Raw genomic sequence first — 20,821 nt, forward strand, 5'->3', positions numbered from 1 at the left:
GCAAACTGCTTCTGAGGAAGGAATGTCCAAGGAAAATCAAAGACCAGGAGATTGTTGGAAAGTAGTGGTCTTCCTCTGATGGAGAGCTTGTCTCAGATCTCAAATACCATGTCTTGTCCAGCGCGTTGCTGGTAATTCCTTAAGCAGCAAGCACAGCTGGAGTATACCAGTTATAGATCCACTGGGCTCCATTAAGCAAAGCTAAATTTTCCTCAAGGTCTTTGATGAAGTGTATCAATGCTAGGATTTCCATGCTACTTTTTTGGCAAAGGCAAGAGAAGACTTCCCTACTGGTTCCAGCTGAGGTAAGATTTCTCCTGACTTGGTTCTTTCTGGGAATGGAGCTACTGTTTTACCTCCTGTTGCTGAACTGTCATGTGAGGTTGCAGTGTGAAGCTGAACAGATGCTGTGTGGCATCCTAAATATACCATATGTTGCAATACAGGGGATGTTGATTCTTAAATGTATAATTTGCAGAGTAATTTAGAAACCTTTTGTGACAAATGGTTCAGCTCTTCAGAGCTCCTCTCTCTTGATCTCTGTTTGTGTAGCAACTAGCATATAGTGCTCTAGTTTGTATGTGGATCTTTTTGCATGCAGTATGTGTTGTTCACACTTAACTTATTTGATTTGTTACTTTACAGCATAGTGCATGAATCCTTGAGACAGGGCTACAGGTTATGTCATTTAGAAATCCACTGCAGTATAAGATTTGAGAATGTGTTTCTGTATGCTTGTTTTATTTTGTTAAGTGGACGATGAAAATATCACAGGTTGACTGTGGATCTTATAGTGTGTACTTGTATCTTCCTCCGTCCCCCTCAAAACTCTGTCCATCCTTTTTCTTCAGAATAACATAAAAGAAACAGATGCTTTGATTTTGCTGTTCCCTATAGCATTGCAGAGGGAATGTATGTCTCCTAAGGCAATGCTTAAGGTTGTTCCAGCGATTGCAGATTCTAAAGGATTGCTGCCTTATAAAGGAAACAGTTTTAAATTAAAGAAAAAAAAAAAAAAACACAACCAAAAAGCAACTTCTTTTTATATCTTTGGCTCAAAAAATGGATATGTAATTCATTGCACCTGTAGTCAATTATCCATTCAAAACAATTGCTATTTCACAGTGATTAACTGATTTGCCAATATGAGAGGCAGCTGGGTTTTCCATGGCCAAGTAGTAATGCACAAAGCAATGAAATCTTCTGAGCCCAGATTCTTCTCTTTTTAAAGCACACAGAGAAATAATCTTTCTGCTTCAAAATAAGACTTCCTTCTAAAATAAAAATAGCGTTTTTTAAGGTTTTAAATGGAAAGTTGGGAGTAGTTGTTTTGGAGCTTTTTTATGTAAGATGACTGCAGTGGACAGATGTTTGCAGTGGACACTAATTTATTTACTCTTTCTAATGGACAATATTAAAACATTTGGGATACTGTGTATCCTGAACTGCTGTGGCACAGCCTCTTGGTCCCTGGCTTCTGTAACTTTGTCATTGCTGTCATGACAAACTGTATCTGTCCTTGCTCTGCTTTTCAAACCTTTGGCTTTTTCTCCCAGATACTGAGGCTGAATGTTTAGCTGTTGAAATATGAGGAACTGTTTGCCATGTCTTGTGTATTTTATGCATCATATAACATTTATGTTGAAAAAATAGAGGTTTAAGGAAACAAACCTGGCCCTATTTCCACCCTCAGTCGTACTGATATGTAATGGGGTGAACTTCACTAAGTCAATGGTATAACACAGAAGTAAAAGAGGTGAAAATAACTTAGAAAGGAGAACATATAAGGGACAGGCTATAGTGTTTAGATATTGACTTTTCTTTTTAAGAGGTGTAGAGTAATTCACTACAGGTAAGTGTTTGATGGAGTTACGGCTCATAAAAGTGGTTCTCCTCCATCTACTCCTTCTGGATTCATTCTCTGCATGGGATCTACTCTTATTAAAGCTGAGCAATGAGGTTGTAAAGGACAGTTAATGGAGGGAAAGCAACTTCTCCCTCTGTTTGCTTTAACGTGTTGGTGCAACTGTAAGGGTGAATTGTACTTTTGAGAGAGATCTCCAGGAATAGTCACTACTTTCCAGGCAAAAGTAAAGCTTTAATCTCTCATATTTCTTAAGAGTTTGATGATCATCAGATTAGATCAGCCTGGTATAATGGAAGATGGCAAGTCCATGGGAACAGCCCTGTGTGCTGTTGGAACGGGTGAGGCTACACTACTCTGGCTGTCGGGCTTGGAAGAAAAATAATTGTTGTCTGATACTTAGGCCTCAATTCAGTTACCTTGTGCTGTCTGAGACACCATAAGGTATCCAAGATGCCTGGATAGGACTAGCAGGTTTGATTAAAAAAACCAACCCCACAGGATACCCACATCTTTCTGTATCAGCAGCTAGAAATCAGTGGGGGTACCCTGGGGCATGAGCAGTGCACTGAATTGAGCCCATTCTGAGATCTCTTACGTGCCTGAACACTGAATCCTCAGTCAGATAGCTGAGGAAAGATTGCAGCTGACCAAGCAGGCAAAAACAAGACCTAACTTGATGTCAGTCGCATTAATTTCAGAACTTGTGTCAAGAGTTATTAAAATAAAAAGCAAGATCTAGGCATCAGTGAAGTACATAGACGTGAGTGTGAGATGTGATTCAATACGTGGTGCCTGACACCATGCAAATACCTAAACCTGATGGTATTTTTCAGACCTGGTAATCAGGAGTGAATCTAGTTTTCTGTATTTGATTGAATTCTCCCCTGAGAATTTCTCTCCGATTGCTTTTGAAATAGTATAGAATAGAATAGATCACTACTAGCAATGGATGAACTTCAAAGGCTGCTGAAACTGAGCTCCACTTGCAGGTTTTTTGGAGGCTTATTGGAGCTTTCAAAATTAGTGTGGCAGTCTTGCAAGGACAAAATGAGAAAGGTCCTTCATGAGGAACTGATTTCCTTCTAGAAAGAAATATTTTAAGAGACCTTCTCATTATGATAATTTGGTTTTGTTCTTCTCAAAAAATTGGAAGTATAGTGACATTAAAGCATAATAATATAAAATGTAATTAAACTTAATTTTAAAAAATACCGTAGACTGTGCTTCAAATTTGACTTCCATTTAGTGCAATATGGCTACTGTTCTCCTTTGAACAATTTCCTTCTCTATGCAAATCATGCAGTAAGTCAGCTTTTAAGAAAGGCAGTATAAGTTCTTGTCTTAATAAGAAAGATGTAATCAACATTTGAATCTCAGCATGGTAGGGTCAGTGGGAGGAAAACTCTCCCTGCCATAGCAAGCACAGGATCCTCAGTGCTCGAACAGTTCAAACACCAGGAAGTTGCATGGTCTAAACAGCAGAAATCTTTCATCAGTGCTGAGTCCTCACAACTAACAAAGATGACAAACTTAAAAGGACATCTTACTTTGCTTTTTTTCCTCCTCAACCACCTACTTGCTTGTTTCTCTGATCTACATCTGAAAGAAGAGCTTGTTCAAAATCACTTTAAGATATGACAAGATAGCAGCAGATCTACATCTGAAGCATTATATTCAGTGGATGCATTTTCAATCTCCTTATAAAGCCAACAAAGGAAAAACTGCACAAAAGTTTTGCAGTGATTATAAGACAAAAAGTTCCCAGCTTTCATTTTCTATAGCAAAACTGACAAGAACAATTTTAGTAGCTGAAAAACATTGTATAATAGATGGCACTTTCTTCTTTGAGATGTCCTTTCTATATTTCAACATGAATTTTGAACTACTGAACTTCTGCTGCAGGGTTCAGTGTAAGTGTTGTCAATCTCAAGGATTCATAATCACAAATCAAGCTCAAAAATGGTATTGAGTTGTTGTGGTTTAACCCGGCAGGCAGCTAAACACCAAACAGCTGTTTGATCACTCCCCCACAGTGGAATGGGGGAGAGAATCAGAAAAAAGGGTAAAACTCGTGGGTTGAGATAAAGATAATTTAATAGGACAGAAAAGGAAGGGAAAATAATAATAATTATAAAAGAATATACAAAACAAGTGATGCACAATGCAATTGCTCACCACCCGCTGACTGATGCCCAGCCAGTTCCCGAGCAGCGGCTGCACTCCCCCAGCCAACTCCCCCCAGTTTTTTTGTTCAGCATGACACCATACAGTATGGAATATCCCTTTGGCCAGTTGGGGTCAGCTGTCCTGGTTGTGTCCCCTCTCTGTTTCTTGTGCACCTCCAGCCTTCTCGCTGGCAGGACAGTATGAGAAGCTGAAAAGTCCTTGACTTAGTGTAAGCACTGCTCAGCAACAACTAAAACATCAGTGTGTTATCAACATTATCCTCATCCTAAATCCAAAACACAGCACTATTCCAGCTACTAGGAAGAAAATTAACTCTATCCCAGCAAAAGCGGGACAATATCCACTCCTTATTCTATACCACCTTTATCATGCCCAGGTCCCACACTTTCCAATACATCCCACCACCTTTCCTGTCTTTTGATATATACAAACAGATATCAGATACATATAAACAGATAGTCTATGGGCCATCCCTCTAAAAAGTCCATTGAGTTCATGTAGTCCATGACTTTGGGCTCAATCTGTCATAACAGTCCTTCAGGGCAGGAGAGATGGTGTGTGGTGTTGGATTGTTGCGTGCTGAAGCCAGTTCTAGTTCCATCACTGCTGCGCTTGTCTGGTTCTATCTTCGCTGCACTTTGCTTGGTTTCATCAAAATTTGTTCTTCATTATTTGGGTGATTCTTACTGTAATACCAATGATACAGCATATAGCAACCATAGTGACGATGACATACAGTGTTATATAGCAATTAACATATAATTCAAATCATTGGTTATTCCCACCCAAAATCAAATCCCCTTGAGGTACACATCTGACTTCCCCATCCTTCCGCATTATCCACCAAGTGCACCCAGGTCCTTGAGCAATAGCGATCCCACGGATGGGTTTTCCTTTGCCCGAGGCAGGACTAACCCAGACTGTCTTCCCCAGCATATTTTTTGTGTGCACTATAGGGACTTTATCGCCTTCTACAGTATGTAAAAGTTTTGGCTGGGCAGGGCCAGCTTGATTGGTAGATCCCCTAGTGTTGACTAATTAGGTGGCCTTTGCTAGATGTGTATCCCAATGTTTGAATGTCCCACCACCCCTTGCTCTCAGTGTAGTCTTTAACACTCCATTGTATCGTTTGATTTTCCCGGAGGCTGGTGCATGATAGGGGATGTGATCTACCCACTCAATGCCGTGCTCTTTGGCCCAGGTGTCTATGAGGTTGTTTCAGAAATGAGTCCTGTTGTCTGACTCAATTCTTTCTGGCGTGCCTTGTTGCCATAAGACTTGTTTGTCGAGGCCCAGGATAGTGTTCCAGGCGGTGGCATGGGGCACACGATATGTTTCCAGCCATCTGGCAGTTGCTTCCACCATTGCAAGCACATGGCGCTTGCCTTGGCGGGTTTGTGGGAGTGTGATGTAATCAATCTGCCAGGCCTCCTCAATATTTATATTTCAGCCATCGTCCTCCATACCAGAGAGGCTTTAACCACTTGGCTTGCTTGATTGCAGTGCATGTTTCACATTCATGGATAACCTGTGCAATACTGTCCATGGTCAAGTCCACGCCTCGATCACAAGCCCATCTATATGTTGCATTTCTTCCTTGATGGCCTGAGGTGTCATGGGCCCACTGAGCTATACATAATTCACCCTTATGTTGCCAGTCCAGATCCACCTGAGCCACTTCAATCTTAGCAGCCTGATCCACCTGCTGGTTGTTTTGATGTTCTTCAGTGGCCTGACTCTTAGGTAAGTGAGCACCTACGTGATGTACTTTTACAACCAGGTTCTCTACCTGGGCACCAATATTTTGCCATAATGCGGCAGCCCAGATGGGTTTGCCTCCGCACTACCAGTTGTTCTGCTTCTGTTGCTGCAACCAGTCCTACAGGGCATTTGCCACCATCCATGAGTCAGTATAGAGATAGAGCACTGGCCACTTTTCTCAGTCAGCAATGTCTAAAGCTGGCTGGGTGGCCTTTACTTCTCACTGTCTCCTTCAGCAGTTTCTACAACTTGTCATATAGGACTCCATACAGCAGTCTTCCACTTCCGATGCTTTCCCACAATATGACAGGACCCATCAGTGAACAGGGCATATTCCTTTTCATTTTCTGGCAGTTTATTATACAGTGGGGCCTCTTCAGCGTGCATCACCTCCTCCTCTGGCGATATTCCAAAATCTTTGCCTTCTGGCCCATCCGTGATCACTTCCAAGGTTCCTGGGCAACTGGGGTTTCCTATTCAAGCTCATTGCATGATTACTGTGACCCACTTACTCCCCGTAGCGTCAGTTACGTGATGTATAGAGGTGATCCTCCCTTTGAACATCCAGCCCAGCACTGGCAGTCGGCGTGCCAAGAGGAGCTGTGCTTCAGTACCAACCACTTCCAAAGCAGCTCAAACCCCTTCATATGCAGCCAATATCTCTTTCTCAGTTGGAGTATAGTGGGCCTTGGATCCTCTGTATCCCCAACTCCAAAACCCTAAGGGTCAACCTTGAGTCTCCCCTGGTGCTTTCTGCCAGCAGTTCCAGGTAGGGCCATTCTCCCTGGCTGCAGTGTAGAGCACGTTTTTTACATGTTATGCCACCTGGACTGGCCCAAGGGCTACTGCATGAACTATCTCCCGTTTAATTTGTTCAAAGGCTTGTCGTTGCTCAGGGCTCCATTTGAAATCATTCTTTTTCCAAGTCACTTGATAGAGAGGGCTTACGATCAGAGTGTAATTGGGAATATGCATTCTCCAAAAACCCACAACACCTAAGAAAGTTTGAGTTTCCTTTTTGCTAGCTGGTGGGGACATAGCTGTTATTTTGTTGATCACATCCATTGGGATCTGACGATGTCCATCTTGCCATTTTATTCCTAAAAACTGGATGTCCTGTGCAGGTCCCTTGGCCTTACTTCGTTTTATGGCAAAACCGGCTTTCAGGAGGATTTGGACTATTTTCTTCCCTTTCTCAAAAACCTCTTCTGCTGTGTTGCCCCACATGATGATGTCATCAATGTATTGCAGGTGTTCTGGAGCCTCACCCTGTTCCAGTGCAGTCTGGATCAGTCCATGGCAGATGGTAGGGCTGTGTTTCCACCCCTGGGGCAGTCGATTCCAAGTGTACTGAACACCCCTCCAAATGAAAGCAAACTGTGGCCTGCACTCTCCTGCCAAAGGGATTGAGAAGAACGCATTAGCGATATCAGTTGTGGCACACCACTTGGCTGCCTTTGACTCCAGTTCGTATTGAAGTTCTAGCACATCCAGCACAGCAGGACGCAGCAGTGGCGTGACTTCGTTCAGGCCTCAATAGTCTACTGTTAGGCTCCACTCTCCATTAGACTTTCACACTGGCCATATGGGACTGTTAAAGGGTGAGCGAGTCTTGCTGATCATTCCTTGGCTCTCCAGTCAATGAATCAGCTTATGGATGGGAATCAGGGAGTCTCGGTTGGTGCGATATTGCCCCCAGTGCACCGTTGTGCTAGCGATTGTTGTTATTCGACCCTCAGCAACCCCACAACAGAAGGGTCCTCCAAGAGACTGGGCAAGGTAGACAGCTGTTTAATTTCCTCTGTCTCCAAGGCAGCTATACCAAAAGCCCACCAGTACCCTTTTGGGTCCTTGAAATACCCTCTCCTGAGGTAGTCTATGCCAAGGATGCACGGAGCCTCTGGGCCAGTCACACTGGGGTGCATTTGCCACTCATTCCCAGTTAGGCTTACTTCAGCCACTAATACTCCCAAATAGCTTTTGGGATCCCCCTGTCACTCCAGAAATACAGATGGGTTCTGCCCCTTTACAGCTTGATGGCATTAGGGTGCACTGTGCACCCGTGTCCACTAAAGCCTTATACTCCTGTGGGTCTGATGTGCCAGGCCATCTAATCCACACAGTCCAGTAAACCCAGTTGTCCCCTGCCTCCACCATATGCCCCTCTAGTCCTGGTCATAGTATTCATTACTCACTTCTTGTAAATACGAATCAGAAGTCCCTTTATTAAGATCGGAAGTAGGATCAGCTCTTCTACTCTGTGTGGGAAAATGCCCACTGGAAACTGGAGCAGCAATTTTCCTGGAAGGGCCCCCTTTTGTGATTGTTTTTCCTTGTAACTCATGTACCCGTGCCTCTAGGGTTGAGGTAGGTTTTCCATCCCACTTCCTCCTGTCCTCTCCATGGTCACGCAGGTAAAACCATAGGGTGCCCCATGGTGTGTATCCACTCTATCCTCTCTCCTGAGCAGAGGAACGCTTACTCCTAATGGCTGAGATACTGGTACATACAGGTGGGGAGTAGGGCATATCCTCTTTGAATTGCTGGAACTCCTGGGACAGTTTCTCCACAGCCGAGATGCAGGCCCATAGGGAGGAAGAGAGACTTTCTTCATATTGCCAGAGTTGGCCAGCCAATTCATCCACCGTTTGTCCCTCTCCGTCTTTCCAGGTCATTACTGCCAATGAGTCGGCATATGACAGTGGTGCACTCTGTACAAACTTCCACCACATGGTTTCATGTGCCCTGGACCTCATCGGGATCTTTGGGTAACTGCTCGTTGTTCAGGTCACCATAAATCACCTCCAGCCTGGCTAATTCCCTCAGGTACTGGATACCTTTCTCCATGGTGGTCCATTTCCCAGGACAATATATAACATCTTCCTTGAAGGGATACCTTTCCTTCATGCCTGACAGGAGTTGCCTCCAGAGGCTGAGGGCTTGTGTCTCTTTTACGATCCCTTTGTCAATGCCCTGTTCCCTAGAAAGGGATCCCAGCTGCTTGGCTTCCCTACCCTCTACTTCCAGGCTACTGGCCTTCTTATCCCAGCATCGGAGCAGCCAGATGACAATGTATTCACCTGGATGATGGCTGAAATATTTTCTGATATCTCGTGGCTCACTCAGGGATAGAGATCGGATGGTTACCGCCTCATTTAGGAGTTCTGCCTCTTCCTCCTCATCTTCTCGTGATGGCCATGCTTCGGAGTAGCCTGTCTTGTCTACTCCTTCCTTCTTCCCCTTCTTAGTAGGAGTTTCTTCCCTTACTAAATGAGCTGACTTTTGCATCCAGTATTTCTTCTTGTGTATAGGGGCAATTGATACTGGCACGGGTTGGTTCTCTCGTTCAGCCGGGGTTGGAGTAACCGCAGTGCCTGTCACGAGGGATGGAGTAGCTGCAGTGCCTGTTGCCACGGTTGGAGTAGCCACAGCGCCTGTTGTTTTGTCATTAGATCCAGAGACCTTCCCTTCCCCTTGAGGGTACTGAATAGTGTTGAACAGGGCTCAGCAGGCACGGGCCAGGCCACAGCATGTTGCAGTGGTTTGTGTCTCTCTGGAATTGGGAGGGTGACAGCATACTTTTTCCAAATATTTTACTAGGTTTTCATGATTCTGCACTTGTTCAGGGGTGACGTTCCAAAACATCGGAGGTGCCCACTGTCCTAGGTACTTGCCCATACTATCCCACACACCCTGCCACTCATAACTATCCAGCCTCGGGGCAGATCTCTCGGTGGTATTCTTAAATAGTTGTTTAACCTTAAACAAGACCTGAAACACATTCAGGAGACATAGCAACAGGAACATGATGGTTTGAACATCCCGAGGATATTCAAAATTCTCAAGAGCTATTGTAAATAGCCTGGAGGAGAAGGGGAAGGTGAAGGAGTGGGGGAAATTGTCCTGCCTTGTCTCCCCCATAAATTGGCTCCCTGAGGAGAAAAGGTAAAGAGTGTAATTATTAATAGTTTCCGAGAGATGGTTCCCGAAGTATGGAGATGATGGCAATGCTGAGTACAAATACCAGATTAGTCTCACGACTACTAATTTTATCATATCATAAGCCAGTGTTAACCCAGTACAGCAAAATGGTAACCTTAATCCAACCCGCAGAGGTGATAAACAGCCCAACAGGGAACATATACAGCAAATAAGGTGTTACATTACACAACTCTGAGAACAAGCACAACAACCCTGAGAGCAAATAAATCAACATTGTGACCAGCGACTATTAACCTAATAATGAAAGTTTATAACAAATTTGTTTTAACACACTCTGGTCAGATCTGTCGTTATCTCAACCCTTCAAGCCCCACACTGAGCGCCAAAAAGGGCTGTTGTGGTTTAACCCGGCAGGCAGCTAAACACCAAACAGCCATTCTCTCAGTCCCCCACAGTGGGATGGGGGAGAGAATCAGAAAAAAGTTAAAACTCATGGGTTGAGATGAAGACAATTTAATAGGACATAAAAGGAAGGGAAAATAATAATAATTATAAAAGAATATACAAAACAAGTGATGCACAATGCAATTGCTCACCACCCACTGACCAATGCCCAGACAGTTCCTGAGCAGCGGCTGCGCCCTCCCAGCCAACTCCCCCCAGTTTTTTTGTTCAGCATGACATCATATGGTATGGAATATCCCTTTGGCCAGTTGGGGTCAGCTGTCCTGGTTGTGTCCCCTCTCTGCTTCTTGTGCACCTCCAGCCTTCTCGCTGGCAGGGCAGTATGAGAAGCTGAAAAGTCCTTGACTTAGTGTAAGCACTGCTCAGCAACAACTAAAACATCAGTGTGTTATCAACATTATCCTCATCCTAAATCCAAAACACAGCACTATTCCAGCTACTAGGAAGAAAATTAACTCTATCTCATCCAAAACTGGGGCATGAGTTAAAATATACATGCATGTACTCATACATACACTGACTACATTATAGAAGCTATAAGTAGTGGGAACATAGGAGGAATTTACTTGGCCTTCTAGTTTTAGAACTTCTAGAACCCACTCATTTCATAGGTTTAAGCTTTTCTCATCAACTATGGAGGGTAGAAATTTTTTTTTAAAATAAAATAAAATAAAATTAATACTCTCATGTGATTGTAGCCATAAGACCCAACCTCAATATAGTAAAAATGCCAAGAGCTGTGAAAAAGTCATGAAGGCTGGCAACGCCAAATCTTCTGAGCAAAGCCAAGGCCCCGTGTCTTAATATGGTGGACTGTAATAATTACTGATAGCCATACAGGAAAACTCCTTTACTAGAAAAATAGGAGATAATAAAAATAAAGTGTATCATCTAGCAAGATATTTTGCTGATACTCAGCTGATGTTTACAAACATATGTATGTTTAAATGTATGCATAGAAATATGTACATACTATCTCTATATGTATATGTAGATTTGCATGATGAGGCATATAGATATATATGACATAGCAGTAAGGTGTCTTATATTGGAGAAGAATTTCCCTGCTGAGAAGGTGTGGTGAGTGTATATTTCCTGGATGTAACAGAATTTAATGAATGGATGTCATAAACAAGTGCTTCTCCTTCTCTTGAGCAAGGAGAGGTAAAAGTCCCATTTTAATATTTTTCAAAGTCAGGCTTTAAAATAAAGAAAAATTAAAAAAGAAGGTGACTAACAAAAGGATGTTGGGTGAGGAGGATGAAGGGCACCTTATGTATGTGGCCCTTTGGAAGTGCAGACATTATTGCACAGTACAGCTCAGTTCTTGACTCGTTTTTGCAGATGTTCTTGGATTCTACTAAGAGTGAAAGGGTAATCCTGCTTTGGAAAGAAACCAAATGTATTTGTTCTTCCTCAAATTAAAATTCCTCCATCGATATCCATGAGGCAGTGGAAGTCCTTAGTCTGTGATTCCTTTCACAGCTGGGAACAGAGAAACACCTGTACCATTTTTGTTTGCATTCGCTTTCCTGTACCTTTCAGGAAATAAAAAGCAGGTTTTGTCTGCACAAGTATCTCAGGAAACTATTCTGTGGATGACTTTCTTCAATGGTAAGCTACAGTTCTCTGTCCCTGTACCCAGAGCAAATACAGGAGAAAATCCTAGCTCCAATCATCCTCTCTTCCTACTAGATTACATTTTCTTACTACAATAACTGGACTTTGACCTCTTAACCATTTAAAATGCATCTGCTGAGTTCTCTTTTGCCTGTTGCTCTGATGTTCTGAGCATACAACTCCTTTTTTTTTTTTTCCTTCCCGTTTCACTTGCTGCTCTACCTTTTCCTATTCCTCACTGCACAATCTGTCTTACCTTGAAGGTCGTTCACAGCACTCTCTCCCTCCCTCCTTGTCTAGTCGAGTCTCTTATCTCGGAACATTAATTTAGCTTGCCTACAGTGAGTGAAAGTAATAAAAAATAATTGGTTATTTGCAATACTCCTAATCAAGGTTGTATTCATGTGTCTTTCTCTTTAGAGCTATAAGGTAATAAAATAAAGTTGCTTTCTGTGAAATGTATTGGAATTCATTGAATCCATCACTAGATAAATATACACGAAGATATTTGCTTTTCTTGCACTGAAAGTGTAGAAATGCTAAACTTTAACTACTCCAGGAATATTAGGATGTCCACCTACTAAAGACGAGTTCCAATTTAATTCTTGTTTCTCTCACAACAGAATTGGCTGAGATCGGCATTTGTGGTTAAAATGGACATTTAACAATATGAATAATAATATTTTTGTTTAGATTGGTGAAGTCATGACTACTATGAAACATCTACATTTTGATTTCCTGCATTTGTAACCATTTAAATTGCGATCAGGACACAGCAGTAAAAATGATATTGTGTTTAGAAGCTGTCTTTCTAGACAAAGACTTCACTGTCCTTCCAGAGTTGCACGGCCAAAATTACAGCCAACTTCCACACTAGAGTTCCTGGTCTTCTGCTGAATTATTCCAGCTGGAGAAGAAAGTGGGGAACGAGTTACTTGTCTTCATAGCCGAGTTTCTGTTATTTGGGGTAGATGGTCCCTTTCTGTTTCTTTTTAAAGGCCATGAATACATGTCTTTCTTTAACATAGAAGGAATCAAAAAATCTCAGACATTTATCCAGGCCACAACACCGACTCTCTCAGTCAGCACCCTGGCTTACACTTTCTGCTTTTTTGGAAGGCCAGACTAGTAACATTAGAGTCTAGGTGGCGGTAAGCTTTCATCTCAGTCTCTTATCTTTTTCACTGTTGCTCAATTTTCATCACTTCTCACACTTTCCTTCACACAAAATAATACTCTGAAATGCTCTCCTTAATGTCAGTCCTTCATTTTTCCCAGCAGCCTTGCATTCACCTTTGAGTGGAAAAATGTACCTAATTTCTCTCTTATCCTAAACAAAAACACCAGTTTCAATGAGGTTTAAGCCAGTCCATAACAGAAACCTAATACCAATGCTACACCGATCCTACATGCCTACTATATTTTGCAGTCCTAAAAATTTAAGTGTAAAATAATGGACATTTTCTACTGATCATAAACTCAATGTTGCAACGGCAGATTCACATAACTTTATCCCTTCCTTGCGCTGCTCCACCCTTCATTAGCTTGGAGATTTCTTTGCAGCACACAGCGGTTATATAGAAGGGATTATTTTGCAATTGTACTTGTATCTTAGTAATCTTCTAGAAAAAAAACCCACTTTTTTTAAGCAATTGGGAACTATTTTACTCTCCTATAAATCAAAATAGGTGAGCAGATTTCGGTCTATTTCACTGAAGAAAACAATCATTCTATGACTGAGACCAAGTATGGAGAATTCATCTGGAAATAGTGTTGTCTTTCAGAAAGGTAAAAGAAAAAGAAATAACCTTATCTACAGAGCAAAGCAAATTAATGTCTTCCTGAATCTTCTTTGAGCTATAGCTCTGTTTAGGAAGGATGAAGTAAGCCATAACATGTTACCTTTGGCCCTGTGTTGTTCTCTGTGCATTGTTGCTGACTTCTCAGAAGCTTCAGGTATGTTCTTGTTTAATGTCAGTATCAAGCTTCCCATTCACTTCATTAGGAGCAGCTGAATAGCTGCTGGCTCTTTGCTGAGATGATTCCATGAGTTTTGTTGTGCTGAGCCGGAGCCAGACTCTGCAAATCTTTCTTACTGGCACAAATCTTTCACCGCACCTTGAATACTATGTTCAGTTTTGGGCCCCTCACTACAAGAAAGACACTGAGGTGCTGGAGCATGTCCAGAGAAGGGCACCGAAGCTGGGGAAGGCTCTAGAGCACAAGTCTGATGAGGAGCGGCTGAGGGGACTGGGGTTGTTTAGCCTGGAGAAAAGGAGGCTGAGGGGAGACCTTCTCGCTCTCTACAACTACCTGAAAGGAGGCTGTAGCAAGGTGGGGGTCAGTCTCTTCTCCCAGGTAACAAGCCATAGGACAAGAGGAAATGGCCTCAAGTTGCACTGGGGGAGGTTTAGACTGGATATTAGGAAATTTTTCTTCACTGAGAGGGTTATCAAGCATTGGAACAGGCTGCCCAGGGAAGTGGTTGAGTCACCATTCCTGGAAGTATTTAAAAGCCGTTTGGATGAGGTGCTTAGGGACATGGTGTAGTGGTGGTCTTGGTAGTGTTGGGTTTACGGTTGGACTCGATGATCTTAAGGGTCTTTTCCAACCTATGGGATTCTGTGATTCTGTGATTCTGTGAAATAATCTTCTTGCTGAGTCCATTAGTATGTGCTATTGAACAAGTGATAAGGCAATACCATTTGGTCCCACAGTTGAAGCAAAGCCATACCCAAGATGACAGCCAGTTGACAAAATTCGATAGCACCATGTGAAAATTTACATTCTGAAATTATGCTAAGTGAATGGACTTCACCATAATGTAGTTGGTTTTACAGACTAGCTTTGCACTGTGACCTAACCATGGTAAGATAATGAATCGTCCTTATCCACTTAAGGATTAACTAATTTTGGTCTGACATCTTGAGAAACACTGCCACCCTGAAAGCTACCAAGCACATTTTGTCCCTTGCATCAGGTACTACAGTAAAGGAGGGACACGTAGAGCTACACCTAAGTAAACACAGGCACAGCAGACGGATCTTGAGCTGTCTTTTCTGCCGTTGATCCATATATAATAGGAGAACTTCCTAATGCTGCCACTGAAATCCTATTTGCACAATGTAACATTTTCCTTTTGTTTTAGGTATAAAGGACATAAAACTCAAGGTAGTGAATATAACATTTACAGGGTTGTTGTTGTTTTTAAACCCCAGGGAAAAAGAATATCAGAGTTAAGGTTTCCTTTCTTTTTCTTTAAGCTATATTGTTAGTCATAAGAAAAATATGATGGCAACTTGTGATCTTTTGTAACTCTTGCTGTAACACCTACAGAGAACAATGTAAAGCAAGGATGCAGTGACATGCCTTAAATTGGATCTCACTTTAGCAAGCTTCAAGAGGATATTTTATAGTAGCACAGTTTCAAAAAGCAATACATTCCATGGACTTTTTTATAATAAATCGCAATTTCCGTGGCTGGCAATTCCCAGTATCCCCTCTGCTATTATTTTAGCAGCAGTACATCTTTGAATAAAATATTTCCTCCCTGAGAGTGCCTCAGGTTCTTCTTGCAGTCTGGTCACAACCCAGACTTGAAAGCGCAGGCCTCTGGATTACACCAGGAAACACAGCATCGCAAGCGGTTGTTCTCGGCCGCACTCTGATGTCAACATACATTCTGCTGATTGGTATTAAGGTGGTCTTTATACAGCAAAAACAGAACAGAAGAGTATAAAGTTTTTTCCAGTACAGTCTTGATACTGATGAACACTTTAAGATGCTGCCTTAATGCAAGCAATATTCACAAACCATTAGTGGGATGAGGAGAAAAAAAAATGCAGCCAAAATTCAAAACACATCATTCTCTTAGCTATGGACTTTCCAACTTCTGTTTAGCAAAGGGTAATGCAGTAGCACAAGCACCATATTTCCCAATTTCAGTCCTTTTGCTGAGTTACGCATTAACATTCAGGTCCCCAATGAGAGAAGGCTAACTTCTTGTTACTTTTTATTGGTGGATGCCAATGACTTGGATTCAGCAAGTTATTTGAGCACACAATTGGCCATTGAATTAAATGGGGCTTACTCACCCGCTTAAAACTAGACATGCCCTGCAGGCTGAACACTGTAACACTGAGGTATTAGAAATAGATTAGGGTAGAGCAGTACAAAAGTTGAGGCCATCGACCATCTGAAGTACAGAAAGAATTGAGAAGCAAAGGAACAAATCCAGCATACGTTGTTTAATACCTTTAGGCATGATGGAATAATAAGTAAGTTATTGTTTTCTGAGCCATTAAAGGAATGCATCGGTTTTAGAGATGTTCTTATTTCTAGTGAAATTTTAGTTTTCACAGGAAATACAGACAGACTCTTCCTATGGCTTGCAATGTGTTTGCTAGAAACAGCCATCTGCTTCTCCTGCTTTCTCCTAAGGGGAATAAATTCCTTACATCTGGCCTGTATAATAGGACTTAGTGCCAGATCCAAGACCCAATGAAGTTAAATGATGTCTTTCCCTTAGTCAGGAAAAAAATCAGGATTGTATTGCTTTTATAGCTAACATCTCCTGCTGCTTTTGCTGTTTTTTTGTTTTGAGTCTTATACTATTCCAGATAATGGGCAGATGTTGCTGCCCGTATATCCTTATTTCTAGATTTATGCACAGGAATTCTCCTGCCTTGCCGGCATAGATGCTCAGTACTACCCATGTTCCAAAGAGCTTTTAAAAACTTTTAATTGCCTTAGTCTTAAAGACAAAACTGCTTAGAAAACCCAGAAATTGACAACCAGGTAATAACTTAAATCTTTCTAGTTTTTCCAGTTTCTTTACGTATTTTCTATTCAGACAATTATTTCTAATTTCTTTCAGCTTTAGATGTTTCTGTTACTTTATTATTTATACTATTAATCTCATTCTCTGCATGTTTTATCTACTGCTCAGCACTAGAAGGACAGGAGCCTCACACAGTCATTTTTTCAACAGTGAACTTACTTTTTCTCTGCTGAGGACCTGGATTTTGCAGATAATTTCAGACCACATGTAGGACAGAAATATTCCCTAGGGGGAGAAGTCCCTAGGATTTTCCTCTCTCCTGTAATACCTTCTGTGGGCAAGACCAGATATCCATTTTAGTATAGTGGCAGATCTGTGGCAGGGTTACATTTCTCTTTACTATTTTTATAGCAGTTGGTACAAGATATAGAGATGTGTGCCTTTCTTAACACAGCACAAAAAAAAAGTCTCATGTATCTAAGAAGATTTTATACCCAACCAGTACTGTTGAGTTGACTCCAGAAGTAGGTGGGGAAATAAAATCAACCCAAAAGTTACTGAAGTATAGCATAGTGCAGTATAATGTTGTTGCCATAGGGAATACCCTGCATGCTTCTGTTATGCACTTACTTGTATATATTCAACAATTAGTGAGTTTGATGAAAACTTTGCTGATTACAGATAAGTTTTCTAAAAAAGGATGGATAGTAGTAGAGTATGGAATGGCTTCTACATGGTAAATAAATGAAGATGCTTCCTAAAAACCAGAAAACTGACGGGAGCTATGGCAAAAGTCTATAATATTGTGGGTGGCTGGGGAAAGGGGAGGAGAGAATGACTACTTACTCGAGGAGAGCAAACAGTACTGGCCTGAGGCAGGCTAAGGCAAACAGAGAAAGTCCTTCTCAGAATGTGTACTTCAGCTATCAAGCTCATACCCATGCAATGTCAGGGATGCTGAAGGCTCACGTAGGTTCAAAAAGAAATTAGACTCATTCATGGAAGAAAAATCTGTTGGGGGTATTAAATATAAAGTCAGTGATCTCTAAAGCAGGAAGTTCTTGAGCCAAAAATTTTCCAGTGTTTCTTCCAACTGGAGAAATACTACTGAAGTGTCATGGTACATTTATGCTGTTCCTAAAATATCTACTTGCTTAAATATCTACTGTTGTTCACTGTTGGAAGAATAGTACTGGGCCAGATGGATCTTTAGTCTGACTTGTTTCAGTTGTTTTTATGTTCTTAAATAAAGTGGATGCTAAAAGTGTTAGCAGCTGCCTGGATTTGTGGTTTCCCTGATGCAGAATTTGTGCCTTTAATGGGACCCTGGGAAGGAGCCACCCCAAACTCATCTTTAAGCCAGGTGATTTAATAAAGCAGGTAAAAGATGATAATTCAAGACATTACTGGGGATTTTAGAGGAGTTACAAATGATTAGTGAATTAGAAATGTGTAGTAAAGAAAATAATCCAAAGAACTTGAAATCAGAAATATATTTTTCTGGGATATCTAGCCTATAAAATCAAGATCAGACCTCATAATGTAATGCAATGCAGTGTTTCCTAAGCAGTAAGGATCCTGTATCTGGTTCTAGGATTGGAAACAAATGCTGCCAGTGTCTTGTATTGTTAGTACTTGTCACTATCTGTCCTTTTTCTAGGACCTTCTGATAACTTAGTATGTAATAAGTTCTCATTATCTAATGAAATCACCTGGAAATTGTTTCTTGAATTCAGCAGATTCATCCTTAAATGCTTTGGTCATTCTTTTCAAAGAGTCAGTGGTAATTTGTTGTCAGTCCAGATCTAATATACATCTCTGAATGTCCCTTGGGGTTATCATTCTGTTGCTTCAAAACAATCTTCACTGGCAGAGAATGCAATTATTAGCGTTTAAATGGTAGTTTGCTTTGATGTAAACAGTAATAAACATCCTCCACAAGAACATTCATTACTCCCTTTCTTCCTCCATCCACCTCCATACCACCTTTACTTGTTCATTTGCTACCATTGCTTTTTCTTTTTAAATAGTGATTTATTACATTTGTGATACATATTCAAGGAATATACCTCTTTTGGTTTCAAAACTAGTGTGTGGATATTGATATTAAATATGTATGTGTGTGTATGTGTGTGTTGCTGCCTCCTGCATGGAGATTTCTGTTTCTGATTTTGACTAGTCTAACCAGTACTGCTAGAACTGATTGTGTGACTATTTGTTTAGGAGACTGATATCAACTCTGGCGCTCTGGTTTAGAGTAGGTACGTAATGCCACGGGATGTGAAAGCAGACATCAGGGTGGTATCTGATGTGAAAGTGTTTTTCAGTACACTGTGCTAGCAAAGGCACAGGATATGTTTCAAAATTGCTCCTCTCCTCCATTCAACTGTCCTTCAGGTACTGCATGAACTCCTCTGCATGCTTTCTTTAATGTGTTCTTGAATGAAACCAATCCCTCCATCCTCTGCACCAAAGCACTGCCCTCTTCTTATTCAAATCTCATCTCAAGGTGCTTTGATTTTGAAGAGTTCTTAATAATCCTTAAGTAGGGAAAGTATGTGAAGAATGGGACATTCTGCATTTTGTGGAGAGTGCCAACTTATGAAAGAATGACCCAGTGTCATAGGCACATGATGTCTTGGCGTAATGCTTACACCTTGACCTGTGTCTGGACTGTCATTTCTACTTTTACCTTTGAGGATAAGTGCGATACCTTTTCCTGTGAAAGCACCAGTGCAATAACTGTTTCCAGAAAAAAAGGCTTTTAAGTTCCCTCATGTTCAACCAGAAAGAGGAGCTTGCTACGGTAAACAGTACTGCAGGGTACAGCCAGCATCAAGTCCCTCCTGCTCTGTAACCTCCCTTAGTGATCTCTAGCGGCTGTTTAGTGATCCGATTTTATTTTTTTTTCCCCCATGTGTGCTAAGTGACAGATTTCTACCTTCCATGCTATCACTCTGGAGAGTCCTTCTGAAAGTACAGCACAGTTGCTGTATCACTCACTGCAAACATTGCCTAGATGTTTCATATTTAATAGTGCGAAACTTGTCAGAGACTCTTGGGTACGAGGCTCTGCAGGAGCTGGTAATCAAAGAAAGCGAGAGGGAAGGGTGCCTTAGTTCCTTGTTAACCTGCTGAGGCCTCCCTTGAACATTCATCGTCCTTCTGCACTGCTGGGCTGGTCTGCTTCATATGTCTGAAACTCCTTATAGTTAAGGTGGGAGACCCATAACACAAGTTACTAACTTCATAGAAAAAATGCAGAAAAGCATTAGTAATGATCACTCTTTTGGTCCTTCTGTTGAGTATTACTACAAAACAGAACACATTGTATGGATACACTTCCATGTCTCACTATGGTTTCAAAGAACACTCACTTCTCCCTCTGCATCTAACATTGTTATTCCAACCACCTGTTTTTGGAAATAGGCAAAAAAAGGCCAAAACTCTCCTTCCTACTGTTTTTTTTTGCTTAAACTATTTATCTTAGGTATTTCCCTCTGTTCCAGCAAAACATCTGAGTCTTCCAACCTGGACAGGTCTTATAAGAAACCATTTTCATATAGAAAACATGTTGGTGACAGTATTTTATGGAATTGAGTCAATTAATGAGTTTTTAAAAAAACTTTTTAAAGTTTAAATTACCAGAACTGCATTTGTAAATAGATCAGGAGTACAAAGGGACAAGGGATATGAAAGTGTGATGAAGGCACAGAGCTTGGAATAGATAAGAAAATTATACTTCTTTTGCTAAAATTGTATTGCTTTCTGTTTTCAGTAATACATAATAGTTATTTGGGGTCACAGAATCACAGAATATCCTGACTTTGAAAGAACCCATGAGGATCATCGAGTCCAACTTCTGACTCCACACAGGGCAACCTAAAAGTTAAAACTTCTGTCTAAGAGCATTGTGCAAACAGTTCTTGAACACCGACAGGCTGGGGGTCTTGACCACTTCCCTGGGGAGCTTTTTCCAGTGCTTGACCACCCTTCTCAGTGAAGAACTTTTTCCTATTATCCCATCTGAACTTCCCCTGATGCAGCTTTAAGCCATTCCCTCGTGTCCTATCACCAGACACCAAAGAGATGAGCACCTCCCTCTCTGCTGCCCCTCATGAGGAACTTGTAGGCAGCAAGGAGGTCACCCCTCAGTCTCCTCTTCTCTATACTGAACAAGCCTACTATCCGCTAGATAC

General features: G+C 41.5%; 1 long non-coding RNA gene across 9 annotated transcripts in view; it reads left to right on the plus strand.

The window, feature by feature from the left end:
- Nucleotides 1-20,821, plus strand: part of LOC142415863 (uncharacterized) — a 315,394-nt gene that overhangs the window by 259,472 nt on the left and 35,101 nt on the right. The window lies entirely within an intron of this gene.

This window comes from Mycteria americana, chromosome 1, assembly GCF_035582795.1.
Source record: "Mycteria americana isolate JAX WOST 10 ecotype Jacksonville Zoo and Gardens chromosome 1, USCA_MyAme_1.0, whole genome shotgun sequence".
In the NCBI taxonomy this organism is placed as follows: domain Eukaryota; kingdom Metazoa; phylum Chordata; class Aves; order Ciconiiformes; family Ciconiidae; genus Mycteria; species Mycteria americana.